The sequence below is a fragment of the Leucoraja erinacea genome, chromosome 30 (genome assembly GCF_028641065.1).
Source record: "Leucoraja erinacea ecotype New England chromosome 30, Leri_hhj_1, whole genome shotgun sequence".
Taxonomy (NCBI): domain Eukaryota; kingdom Metazoa; phylum Chordata; class Chondrichthyes; order Rajiformes; family Rajidae; genus Leucoraja; species Leucoraja erinaceus.
In genome coordinates this window covers 6,672,251-6,685,417 of record NC_073406.1, presented here as the reverse complement: position 1 = coordinate 6,685,417, position 13,167 = coordinate 6,672,251, and the positions used below count along the sequence as shown (strand labels likewise).

The 13,167-nt window shown below is 43.6% G+C and overlaps 1 long non-coding RNA gene across 6 annotated transcripts in view; it reads right to left on the bottom strand.

The window, feature by feature from the left end:
- Positions 1–1,915: 1,915 nt before the first annotated feature.
- The window catches only part of LOC129711583 (uncharacterized), a 32,573-nt gene continuing 21,321 nt past the window's right edge, over positions 1,916–13,167 (bottom strand). For 5 of the 6 annotated variants that reach the window (XR_008725867.1, XR_008725865.1, XR_008725866.1 and 2 more), the window contains 2 exons: positions 12,362–12,432; positions 1,916–2,781 (listed from right to left, as the gene is read on the bottom strand). This is a non-coding gene — a long non-coding RNA (uncharacterized LOC129711583). The remainder of the gene's footprint in view (positions 2,782–12,361; positions 12,433–13,167) is intronic. The other variant, XR_008725863.1, reaches the window with a different exon arrangement.

The following is a 13,167-nucleotide window of genomic DNA, read 5'->3' as shown; positions in this document are numbered from 1 at the left end:
AAATTGGTATCTGTCCATTCTCTCCACAGATGCTGCCTGACCCTCTGAGTTCATCCGGCACTTTGTGTTTTGCTCAAAATTCCAGCATCTACAGTTCCTTGTGACTAAATACTGACAGCTTGGGCCTGTGAAACTCATGATTAATTGTGAGGTGCAAATTTAAACACAAGAGAAAAAATACCAACTGTAAAAGTGTTATGAATAAGAAAGAATGCCTAGTATCTGCTGAAGTAGAAGACAGCACAAAGTGGCAGTAAACTCCACAGATATTACAGTACATTGTTAAAACCTTGGTCATTGCTGCAGGGAACTGAAGTTCATTCATTAGCACATCAAATGAATAGACCTCTTTTAAGGCAAATATCACCATCAAGATACAGATTGAGGGCACAAATGCTCAGATTGAGGCCAATATGAACACGGGAAGGTGATTACATTAGCAGGAATGTGGCCAATTACCTATGCTACACTGCATGGTTATGTAGGATTGTCAATGTACCATTAAAAACATTTGAAACGTTGAAGAACCATTGCAACCCAATAGTCAGTCAGTCACACAGCATGGATGCAGGCTCTTCGACCCCAATTGCCCATGCCGACAAGATTTCCCATCAACGCAAGTCCCACCTGCCGCGTTTGACCCGTATCTCTCTAAACCTTTCCTATCCATGTACATGGCCAAATGTCTTTTAAATATTGTTATCATGCCTGCCTCAACTACTTCCTTCCTTGTTCCATATACCCACCATACAGAAACATGGGAGATTGTGACAGATTATGTGTAGGAAAGAATTGCAGATGCTGGTTTAAATCGAAGGTAGACACAAAATGCTGGAGCAACTCACACAGCATCTCTGAAGAGAGAAAATAACCCATTCTATCTTCCCAGAAATGCTGCCTGTCCTGCTGAGTTGCTCCAGCAGTTTGTGTCTACCTTGTGGAGGATTATGTTTGGAGCCTAATATCAAAGGTCAGTTAGGTAAGATGATTAGTGATAACACAGCCATTCTAAAAACTCTGTTGCAGCATTGCAACCTCAGCACATCCCTCTGACATTTGGATGGGGAATGAGATTGCGGCATCTCTAGAAATTGCCTACACGAATGTGAAGGAATTATGCTTCGCCCAGAACAAAAGCATAAGTATGGTACAGAGACCAATGGCAAGAGGAATGGATAAGAGTGCCAACAGTCATTGCAAACTACAATAAACATGGTTTAATGTCAAACCTCACGAGTGATCAAATTAATGACAATCATTCAACACAAATATGTATGTGAAGTGTATTGATTATAGAAATCAAATGGCATAATGGAACATTACAAATCAAAGTAGTGGCCAGGGAAACATTTACAGAAGAGAACCACAGAAGGGAGGGTGACACAGCAGTAAGAATGAGCAGTGTGTAAATAACAAAGTCTCTACTAGTGTTAAGCGAAAAAAAATATTTGAGAAGATATTTTAGTGAGACCCTGAATATATTTGGATAAGTGGAATGTATGGTTCTCAATAACTGGGCAAAGGCTAGGCTATCAATTAGAGTCATTGATCACAAGAACTAACCAGCTCTGGCAGGGTGTGATTGACTGAGGAACGAAAGGATGGGTTGGAAAAATGTATTTGGTTTGAATAGATTAAAACTATATTAAAAAAGCTTTTGGAACAGTATTAAGACAGACATAAGGATTCACTCACAGGCAGTAGAGGGCAATAAACAAATGCCCATTAAATCCCAGACCAAACTGATCTATGTGATCAAAACCTGTCCCCATGTGCTGAAAGCCCAGTTATAAGACCCACCAATCAAACTAACGTGAATGAATCGATGGGTAAAAGTGCCACATCGTGATTGGGCAACATTCATAGTACCCAAGGCAGATGAGTCCATTTGACTTTTTCTTTATAAAATGTAGAAGATAATTCAAGATTTATACACTGAATTGACAGATCGACATACTTAACACTGGCACCCAACTTGATGAAGATGAGGAAAGCAAACTGCTTGGTAATTGACATAATGAGTTCTTAGGCACCATGTTGATCTATGGGGAATATCAAAATCAAACATCTTTTGCTAGCTTTCAATAGCCTTTACCTTCATGTAAGTATCACCGTTGTCCTCAATGGCCCCAGACATTTGGGTGAAGCACTTCCCCATCATCCACACAACATTGCCATCAATTGGCCTAACCCACCTCCCCATCACCAACCCAAACCTCTCATAATCGACCCTACTGTCTGTCATCTGATCAACAACCAATCACTTTTCAAAAATCCAATTATCAGTCAGATTCCGCCTCCAAGTTGGCATTTGCCTGAATGTCATTAATCGTCTGTCTAAACCTCCCCATGCCCAGTCCATGATGCATGTTACTCCCATACATTTAACCACCCCATCTCTGGCATGGTTCTTCCCCATCTCACTTTCCCTTATTCTCTGCAATGGGGGGAGGGAAGATCGCAGAGGCGTATTCTTCAGCACAATGTGTCTTGAGCTCAAGAATGTTGAAGTCCTTCAAGGAGCCAGCTGACTTTCCACAGTGGCCCATGGTTTAGGAATCCAGTTTCCAGAGACATCGGCAACCAAAGGAATGTGTAACATTTGAATCTCATGTTGTTTGAAGTTGCCCCGGAATGAAGAATAATTCACTGAAGCCGAGGATTAGGCACAGCAGACATTAATGAGAGATAGCTCTCAGGCACAAAGCTGGGTGATTTGCTCGCTGGTGCTAGCTTGAAATGTTCAGGATTTAAGGAATTCGATCCTTTCCATAACCCCAACTGAAAGAAAAATGGAGAAAGCTTCAGGATGGATCTGGTACACAAAACTTCCAAGTATATCTTCAGAAAAATAAACAAAGATCTTCAGGAGATGGATCTGGTGAAGTGCAAAATAGAGAAAACAAGCCAGCCAGTATATCTTCCGCACGCTGATTCAAAAGTCATCCCGATCAAACAGAAAGATCATGGATTTGATACCAATTATAAGGTCCACATGGAGCATTTTTATGGCCTGGTAGGTAGTCCTGCCATATGAACCCGAGTGAGAGAGAAAAATAGATAGAAATTAGGTGCATTTTTCTCGAGCCTGCACTGCCACAATATGATCATGGCTGGCATTCCAGTATCCCGTACCTGCCTCTCTCCAAGTGATCCCCTTGACAAGGGCCACATCTAACTCCCTCGAGTCAGGACCCTCTGTGGGTAGTTTGAGATTCCCCATGAGATTGCAATGAATGAACGGCACTTCTAGGGATTGAGAAACTGTACTGGAGAAACCTAGTTGAGGTGGGACGTGGGGTGGAATTTGTGAAGTGGCCACAGAATAAAGCAGAAATCATTTCCCCCCAATTTCTATGGGTCTATCTGTAGCACAATGGCCAAAACCAGGCCTGTAGCAAGGCATCATTACAACACTTCTATCAAGCTGTTGGCTGGGCACCCACCCACCGGAGGTGCAAAAGACTGACTAGCAGGCCAGCAATGATAAGTTTTAGAAGGGAAGTTGTGATAGGAAATACTAGGCAGATTGGTTGGAGAAAAAGATGGCATCATTCTGGACTTTGGTGGTTGTTGGTATGTGAGGCAGACCATGCTTCTGTTCTCATCTTCATTAAATAAATGAAGGTGCTAACCTTTACTATACAGTGGCTTATGAAAGGTCATGTATCTGCCTCTCACTGATAATTAATTTTGTATGCGGGGGTGTCTGTAAACATTGAACAGTAGAGCCCAGGAACAGGCCCTTCAGCCCTCAATGCCCGTGCCAAACACAATGCTAAGTTAAATTAATCTCTTCTTCCTGCATGTCACTCATATCCCTTAATTCTCTGCATATCCATGTGCTGACCAAAAACCCTCTTAAATACCACTATCATATCTGCCTTCACCACCAACATCAGGCAGCACGGATTTCAGGCACCCAGCACCACTCTCTGTGTCAAAATCTTGCCCTGCACATCTGCTCCCCTCCCCCACCTCACCTTAAAGCTATGCCCTCCAGCCTTTGACATTTCCACCCTGGAAAAAATGTTCCGAGTGTCTACTCCATGGCTCTCATCATTTTTTCCACTTCTATCAGATCCCCATCAACCTCCGACGCTCCAGAGAAAACAATCCAAGTTTGTTTAACAAGCAATAGGTCCTTCTTTAATGAGTTGCGGGAGGGACATGCGTTCTAAAGGCTGCTTGAGGCGTTTGATGGAGACCAAAAACTGCAGAGAATGGCCATGGGCAATACTGCTATTAATAACGCACTGTACTCCCAATTTCAGGCCTGAGACAAATTGAGAAGGGATGACACAAAGCAAATTATACAACTATCTCTTGATGTGTGTTTTTAATACAGAACTAGGTTAGGGGTTTGACAGTCCGTAAACAAGGAAGGCAGGAACTCTCTGTGACAATCAGTGAAGGAGTGGCAGAGAATAAAAAAGGAATTTTAAGGACTGTGACCTTTTGTTTCGGAATATAAAAGTTAACATACAAGCTTTCTGAGTCTCTGGGGTATAATCCAAAGTGTGAGAAAGTTTAAAACCTGTCCTGTTATGAGTTATGGGCCATGCAAATTCCAAAAATCCCGCAAGGACTATCGGCTGGGCAATGACATCATCACCTGAATGTGCCAACTTACAAATCATATTCCAAACATGGACCTGCTGTCTGATTAATTCTTTGTTAAATTATATTTCCAGGATCATACGCACAAAAACTTAATTCTGTTCAGGATTTTAATGAGGTCTGTAGCAGTTCTTGTATTTGCAGCACTTTGAAGTCGAGTCTCCGGATTAATGTACCATCCTTTCAACAGCCTCTCTGAAAGAATGAAACAAATCTTTTCTTTTAAGACCTCGCAAAAAGATCAAGGCAGCAATCTGCGGCTTCTCCGTCACACCAACGGCTGACAGTCTGGTCACTGTTAAAGCAACACCACCTCTTGTACCATTGGTCAGTTGGAGAGAAATGAGAGACTGAATCAGCCAGGTCGGTGTGGTTCAGAGTCACTGTCCTGTCCACACTGGTTCAGCTGTTCATAGCAGGATGTATGATTGTAGTTTCTCCAAATCCTCCACCTTCAAGCCGTTGGCAAAAAAAGCTGGGTTTGGTGGTGCCACACTGCATAGACTGTCTTCAAGGGGAAAATGAAATTATTTCATTCTGCAAAATGAATAAATCAATCACCGGACACCAGGTGAGAGACCCAAGCTGGTCAAGGTCTCTCCCATTGATGTCATCTTGATATTTGATTCAAAGGCCACAAGCGTGGCTACTTGGGCGTGATATGTACCCACTGTGTTGCAAATGTATCCCAGTGACAGCCATTTCCAGAGATAACCCTCTGAAATCATTTTGAGAGAAGAACTGGGCCCCAGGGAGTGTCAGCATCTTCAGGATGGGGAGAGGTGACCTAAATGTGGGTGAGAAGCATCTTTTTCCTGAGAGGATTAGGACCAAATTTAATTGAATGTGAGCGCTTCAAGATTAGAAGGAACAAATGAATAAAAATAAGTAAACACAGAAAATAATTGCTTTTGTGTAGGAAAGAACTGCAGATGCTGGTTGTGGTTTAAATCAGAGGTAGACACAAAATGCTGTAGTAACTCAGCGGGACAGGCAGCATCTCTGGAGAGAAGGAATGGGTGACATTTTGGGTCGAGACCCTTTTTCAGACTAATCTGCCAGAAAAAGATTGCTTTCGTTGTGGAACCATATTTTTTAAGATGAAGGATATGACGACCAAGGCAATAGGTTCGTTGCTAGCCCAGGCTACCAGGGCAGATATCCATCAGATACAGATAAACCAGAATCTGCAGTTCTTATTTATTGCTAACTCTCAAACCGACACGATTCACTCTTTAGAGAATCATGAAAATGCGGAAGCTGGAATCTTGAGCATGACACAAGGTGCTGGAGGATCTCAGTGAGTCAGTCAGCAACTGTGGCGGAAGGAGAGTCTCGACTGAAAAAGTCATCCGTCCATTCCTTCCACAGATGCTGCCTGACCCACTGAGTTCATCCGGCACTTTGTTTTGCTCATGATTCACTCTTGACAGCCTTCTGAACCAGCCAAGTAGACCAGTCAGTTAAATAATACTAGTAGGTGGCCCACAAACTCACCCAAATCAATAAAGGAAAGGCAATAAACTCTCATCTTATCACTTTCATCCACAGCCTGAAAATGAATCCACAAGCCACAGACTGGAGCTATTTATAGGGCTCCTGGATATACTGGGTTTTCCGATTCTACTCCATACAATTCTATCCTTCACAAATGTGATTCATTACATAATGGGACAAAATAAATGTTACATACTTTGGACAACGTAGAATTTTAAGAAGCTCTTTTACTGACACAAGGGGAAATGTTTAACACAGAAACAACTGGGTTCCTGGAGATCTGAGTTCATAGGTTATGGGTATTTTATAGCTATTTGTTAGTGCTGGTTTGGACTATGAGAAAAATAATATATTATTTCCATGTCAGCTCAAAAGATGAATGAAAGCCAAATGTAAAATCTGAAATCATCTGTAGATGGTTTTCATCTCCCATCTAAACTTGGCAGCTCCTGTTCTCAGCTGAATATGATTAGTGGTGTAAAATCGAAGATGGTGGTAAGTTGGTCTTGGTCCCATCTATCACACTCACTCAAGGTGCATGATATACAAACAGATCTGACAGTGATGTCTGCCTAATAACGATTACAAATAGCCTAATGATTGAAAACAGGTCCTCCCCTGCTTTCCCCCAGAAATCATTGTACTGCTGACAACTCACAGAATACTGTCAGGAAAATTATCCCCTACCCAGTGAAATTTAAAATGTAGAATTTTTTAGTAAACCATTTATTTCTGGGGAAACAGAAGAACTAATTCTTATTCACATGATGAGTACTGTTATAATATAAATTACCTCAAGAAGAATCCAGATCAACATCAAGGAAAAAGTGTAAGGGTGATTGGGTGAGCTGAAGGTGGATGGGAGGACACTTGTGCACAGCAAAAATCAGACTGAATGGTCTGGTCTGCAGCATAGAACGAATGCATTTTTCTGGGTCATTTTATTAATTCTCAGGAGATGGTCGGGACTATGGCTGAATGTCCAGACCTATGTGCCCTGTGAAGGTTCCATTGTAGCCAGCTAACTGGAGTTAGCACTGAAGGTATTTAACCACCACATAGACCTCGGACTGAAGACATCTATGGCCCTAACTGGTTAAGGATGGCTGATTTCCTTCCCTGTGGGCCAAGAGTGAGCTTGGCAGCTTCACAATCAGTTGACTGATGCCACTTCCATATAGATAATAGGTAAAGGCCCAACAGTTGCTGCTCTGTTCCTCTTAGTCTACATTACACGTTGCCTCAGAAAATCGGCTAACATAATCAAGGACCTCTTTCATCCCAGCCATTCCCCCTTCTCCTCGGTCCTATCACGCAGAATCAAAAGTTTGAAAGCAAGCACTATCAGACTGAGGATCAGCTTTTTGTTTAATCTCCAAGCACTGACTCTCCTTTGAGTTTGTATTTCTTCACATGGTGAACTGCTCCTTCACCATGTTAGTAACATTCACACCATTCATCTGGTGGATATCTCTTCACAATTCATGTGTTGGATATCTCTTCACAAGTTGAACATCATTCAGTTTAGTTTATCGTCATGTGTACCACGCGTAGGGAAAAGCTTTTGTTGCATGCTAACCAGTCAATGGAAAGACAATACATGGTTACAATCGAGCCATCCACAGTATACAGATACAGGATGGAGGGAATTTCACACATTGGCTGTCCATTCATGAATATCCCTTTAGCTGCCAAATGTTCCCAGCTGTTATCAGGCAACTGAATCATCCCACCACAACCAGAGGGCGGTGCTGAATTATCTGCCTCATGGGTGACTCTCGGACTATCCTTGATCGGACTTTGCTAGCTTTACCATGCATTAAACGTTATTCCCTTATCCTGTATCGATACACTGTAAATGGCTCGATTGCAATCATGTAGTCTTTCTGCTGACTGGATAGCACGCATCAAAGGTTTTTCACCGTACCTCATGACAAGCTAAACTGAACTGTTCCTCATTGATTATTCTTTCACAATTCACGAGCAACACTCAAAAAGCTGAGGATAGTGTTCAAAGGGTGTCCACTGTACCTTAATTGATACATGTGGCAATTAAATTGAATCTTGAAATAGTTCTCTTTGTTAGGATCAAGTGTTGACCATCCCTTTGCATGATGAATATTCCCTGATATGACTTGCGGATTGCTTTACCTTGTGAGTGAACAGCTGCTAAGTATTCCATCACACACTGGGTGTCCCTTTTACATGCTGGACCCCAATGTTCGCCTGAGGCTGAGGGGAGCAGCTTACTCGTACACCAGGGCTGGGCCCATAAGGATGTCTTGCTCCGGTATTGATGTCAGTCGGCGCCAGGAGTGGGCCTGGGCCCAGGCCCGGCCGGAGCCACCGAGTCTCTGCAAGAGCGACGGCGCCTCATGTCCAGGCGAGCGGCACGAGGATTGGGCGGGAAGCGCCGAGCCTCCCGTAGGGAGTGACGCTCAGTGCAGTGAGATGGCGGCCCGTGGCCCGGTGTAGGGCGATGGCGGTGGCCGGGGGCTCGACGCAATGAGATGGCGGCCCGTGGCCCGGTGTAGGGCGATGGCGGTGGCCCGTTGCTCACCGGTAAGATCGGTACCCGATCCCTGATCACAGAGGCAGGAAGGATCCTTCACCATCCCCAACCCGGGAAGGGTGGCGATCTTAGGCTCGAACCCCCCGGACGGGAGGGGCCTGCGGGAACGGGAGAGGGTACAAAGGATGCAGAGGATTAGATGGAGTTAACAACAAGGAGTGTTTGGACAATATCTGGCACACCAATTTTGACCTTTGCGTTTCCCTCTCATTGAACGTTCTTATTAATGACCATAATTTATTTTGTTGACTTTATGTCAAGGAATGGAAAGTATAGCTGTTTACACCAACAGGGACAGTTACCTGCTACTGTGTTTTAGCTTTTCTGCTCGTCAACAGTTTTGTTCGTTCCTGTTTAGTTCATTTACAGACAGAGATTAGTTTAACTTGGCATTATGGGCCAACGTGCCTGTTTCTATGCCCTACTGTCCTGTGTTCTATGAACCTCAGCCTATAACATGCATATTGTGTGTTTTGTTCCTGAAAAATGGTTTGATACTCCTCGCAGAATTTTTCTCTTCTTGGTGTTTAATACATTTCTCATCCAATGGCAGCAATTTTCTTGGCAGAGGCGTTTTAGGCTGTGATGTGGGGAAACCGCAGCCTGTGAGAATAGGTGCCAGGAGGAGAACCAGGCTTGTCGACAGCTGAGGCACCCTCCGTGCCTGATCACCTCCCCGAGTCCGAGGGATCAACAGCTTCTCTCAGGCACGGCCAAAGATCCATCAAACACTGCAGCCAAGAACCATGACATCAGGGGGAGACAGGCCTCACCTGTTCCAGCCCATTATTACATAGAGGCAGAAAATCTTCACTCTTTTATTAATGGCAAAGAAAAATAACCTGTAAGATGAATTCCTGGGGGGGCAGAACTACAGTGATGGTCAGGCTGTTCAGACAGAACTGCAGGCGCTGGCTTGTTCCTTCCTATGGCAAATCTTTCATTGAGCAGTATGAAATAGTAGCTGGCTATCTGTTAGGTATTCCAGATTAGACACACCCTTCCATCACCAATAAGTAGCTGAGGAGAGGATAAGTTGATGGAGCAGGATAGGTTAATGAGTGGCTGTAACTGGAATAATTGGGGAGTAACCCACATCCTCTGGACAGGAGATCCTGTAAACTCTGACCAAGATCTAAGATGCCACAGGGAGTCCTTGTCACTCTTTCCAGATTGCTTGTCTCAACTCCCTAGGATGGCTATGGTTCTTCTCCCTTGATTGTCTAGTTTGAGTTTTAACTGGTCTTTGATCTCTCCGCTAGCTTCTTGTATTCCTATTTCTCCAGCCACTTCTGCCTGATACTCCTACCCCTCTTCCAAGGACAGTCATAGAATCAGACAACGGAACCAGCCCTTTCGGCCAAATCTGCCCATGCCAACTAAGATGCCCCATCTACACTAGAAACATAGAAAATAGGTGCAGGAGTAGGCCATTCCAGCCCTTCGAGCCTGCACCGCCATTCAATATGATCATGGCTGATCATCCAACTCAGTATCCTGTACCTGCCTTCTCTCCATACCCCCTGATCCCTTTAGCCACAAGGGCCACATCTAACTCCATCTTAAATATAGCCAATGAACTGGCCTCAACTACCTTCTGTGGCAGAGAATTCCAGAGATTCACCACTCTCTGTGTGAAAATGTTTTCCTCATCTCGGTCCTAAAAGATTGCCCCCTTATCCTTATCCTAGTCCCACCTGCTTGCATTTGTCCCATATTCCTCTAAATCTTTCCCATCCATGTACACGTTCAAATGTCTTTTAAATGTTATAATACCCGTCTCAGCTGCCTCATCTGGCAACATGTTCCATCTACCTACCACCCTCTGTGTGAACCATTAGCTCCTCATGATCATATTAAATCTTTCTCTTCTCACCTTAAACCTATGAAGTATGGTTCTCTAATCTCCTGTTCTGAGTAGTTCACCCTATCTATTCCCCTCATTATCTTATACATATTCGTAAGATAACCCTTCAGCCTCCTGCTCTCCAAGGAATAAAATCCTAGCATGTCCAGCCTCTCCCTACACCTCTCAAATCCTGACAGCATGCTCGCAAATCATCTCTGCACTCTTTCTCGCTTAGCGACATCCTTCCTATAGCAGTGTGATCAAAACTGAACACAATACTCCAAACAAACTCTCACCAATGTCATGTAACATAACATCCCAACTTTCTATACTCAATAGCCTGACTGATGAAGGTCAATGTACCAAAATCCTTTTTAACCACCCTATCTATCTGTGATACCACTTTCAGGGAACATCGTACCTGCACCCCTAGATCCCTTTGTTCTACAACACTCCCCAGGGCCCTGCCATTCACTAAGAAAGTCCACCCTAGTTTGACTTTCCAAAATGCAACATCTCGCACTTATATGCATTAAACTCCATGAACCATTTCTCTGCCCACTTTCCCAACTGATCAAGATTCTGCTGCAATTTTTGATAACCATCTACACTACGATACCACCCACTTTAGTGTCATCTGCAAAATTACAATCTGTATGACGTTCTTGGCTCCTAAATCTGTTTGGACCTCCTTTCACACGATACTGAGACGTTCCGGAGCTCCTGTCCTCCTGAATGTGTCTCGAGGACCTCTTTGTGGTTTATAGTTCCACAGTACTATCTATAGCCTTTGTCTTGCTTCCTGGAAAGTAGGGAACCCAAATCCACTTAGGACTGTCTTCAGATCCAGTCTGCCTTCCCAGTTGTTGCCTCAAAGGATTCTGTCTGGAGGTACTTGGGTTATCTGGGTCTACTGTCTCCTCCCAGGACTGTGGATCACCTGACTTTCCTTGGTGCAGATGAAGTTTCAAACTACCTGTCACTACCTCGCTCCTATCTCCCCAGCATTGTCTAGGGGAAGGCTCCATATACTTTCTGGAACTATAGTCCCTCTGTGGGGAAACTCCTGCCTATCAGTGTCTGGAATTCCTGCTTTGTTGGAATAGGTCAGGCAGAATCTGTGAAAAGGGAACGTTACTGGCCAGGACTGGAAAAGAGGGATAATGAAGGAGGTTTTAAGATGAAGAGAAACATAGAAACATAGAAATTAGGTGCAGGAGTAGGCCATTCGGCCCTTCAAGCCTGCACCGCCATTCAACATGATCATGGCTGATCATCCAACTCAGTATCCCGTACCTGCCTTCTCTCCATACCCTCTGATCCCCTTAGCCACAAGGGCCACATCTAACTCCCTCTTAAATATAGCCAATGAACTGGCCTCGACACCCTCTGTGGCAGAGAGTTCCAGAGATTCACCAGAAGCAGGCAAGAAGAATAGATAGTACAAAATAAATATTGGTAATAGAGTGAAGGGAGGTCAAATAGATTAATGGGTTAAATCCCTGCTCTCAGTAACACATAACAAAGTAAATGAAATAAAATTAGCTACTCTCCAGTACTGTGGGACCTTTCCTGTGGCTAGAGAAGATGCAAAGGTCTTTGGCATGGCTCCTGCAATCTCCTCTCTTGTCACTCTCAATAACCTGGGACAAATCCAGTCATGTGGGGATGTATCCACCTTATGCTCCTCAAGAGCCCCAACACCTCCTTCTTCTTAAACTCAAACTCCCATTCCATTTTAATATTCTCCACACTGATCACACTGTCCTCCATGTCCTTCTCCTTGTTGTAAACAGATGCAAACTACTTGTTTAGTACCCCACCTGCATCCCCAGACTTCAAGCACACATTTGCTGCTTGATCCTTGAGCAGTCCTACCCTCTGTGTGGTTAGCCTTTAAAAAAAAAAAGTATAAAAAGCTTTGAGACTCTCTTTAAACACTCACCAAATAACTCTTTAATCCAATTCGTCGACTCACTCACCTGCAACGAATACTTGTGTTATTATAAGTTAGTATTGTGCTAAATGCTCTTTCTGGTAAATCAAATGGGGATTATTTTGCTGCTTGTGTGTTCAGCGCTCATTTAGTCCAGGAGGGGAAATACAGAGGAAGACAATATACAGATTAGAATGTTGCTTGTTCCACCAATACAGTAATATTTGAATTAAACCTTGAAGCCCCCCCCCAAATTCATAAAATTGTGTTACTCATTCATATGTGAATCATCGGATTTCAATCGTATTCAAAACCGGTCCTTAATTATTGGGCTCAATCACAATGTAGATAGTTTGATGTGAGTCCAGCTACTCCATGCCTGCAGTGTAGAGCATGTGTGAGCTCTTGAGCTAGTATAATCTGCCAAGGTAACTGATTACGATCCATCACCATGCACATGATGGCCTATATCCTTGCCACATTTATCTCCCAATACTTTGCGAATAACCCATTATCGAAACATCTTTACAGAAGTATTTTGGTCACTTTGCTGCAATATAAAAATGGCATTGATCATCCATACAAATGCTTCTACTCTCCCTCCATACAACTCATGTGGCTGGATATTTTTCTACTTTGAGGAGAACAGGTGGCTGAGGTCAGAGAATCTGTTCCAAACCCCACTCCCAAATA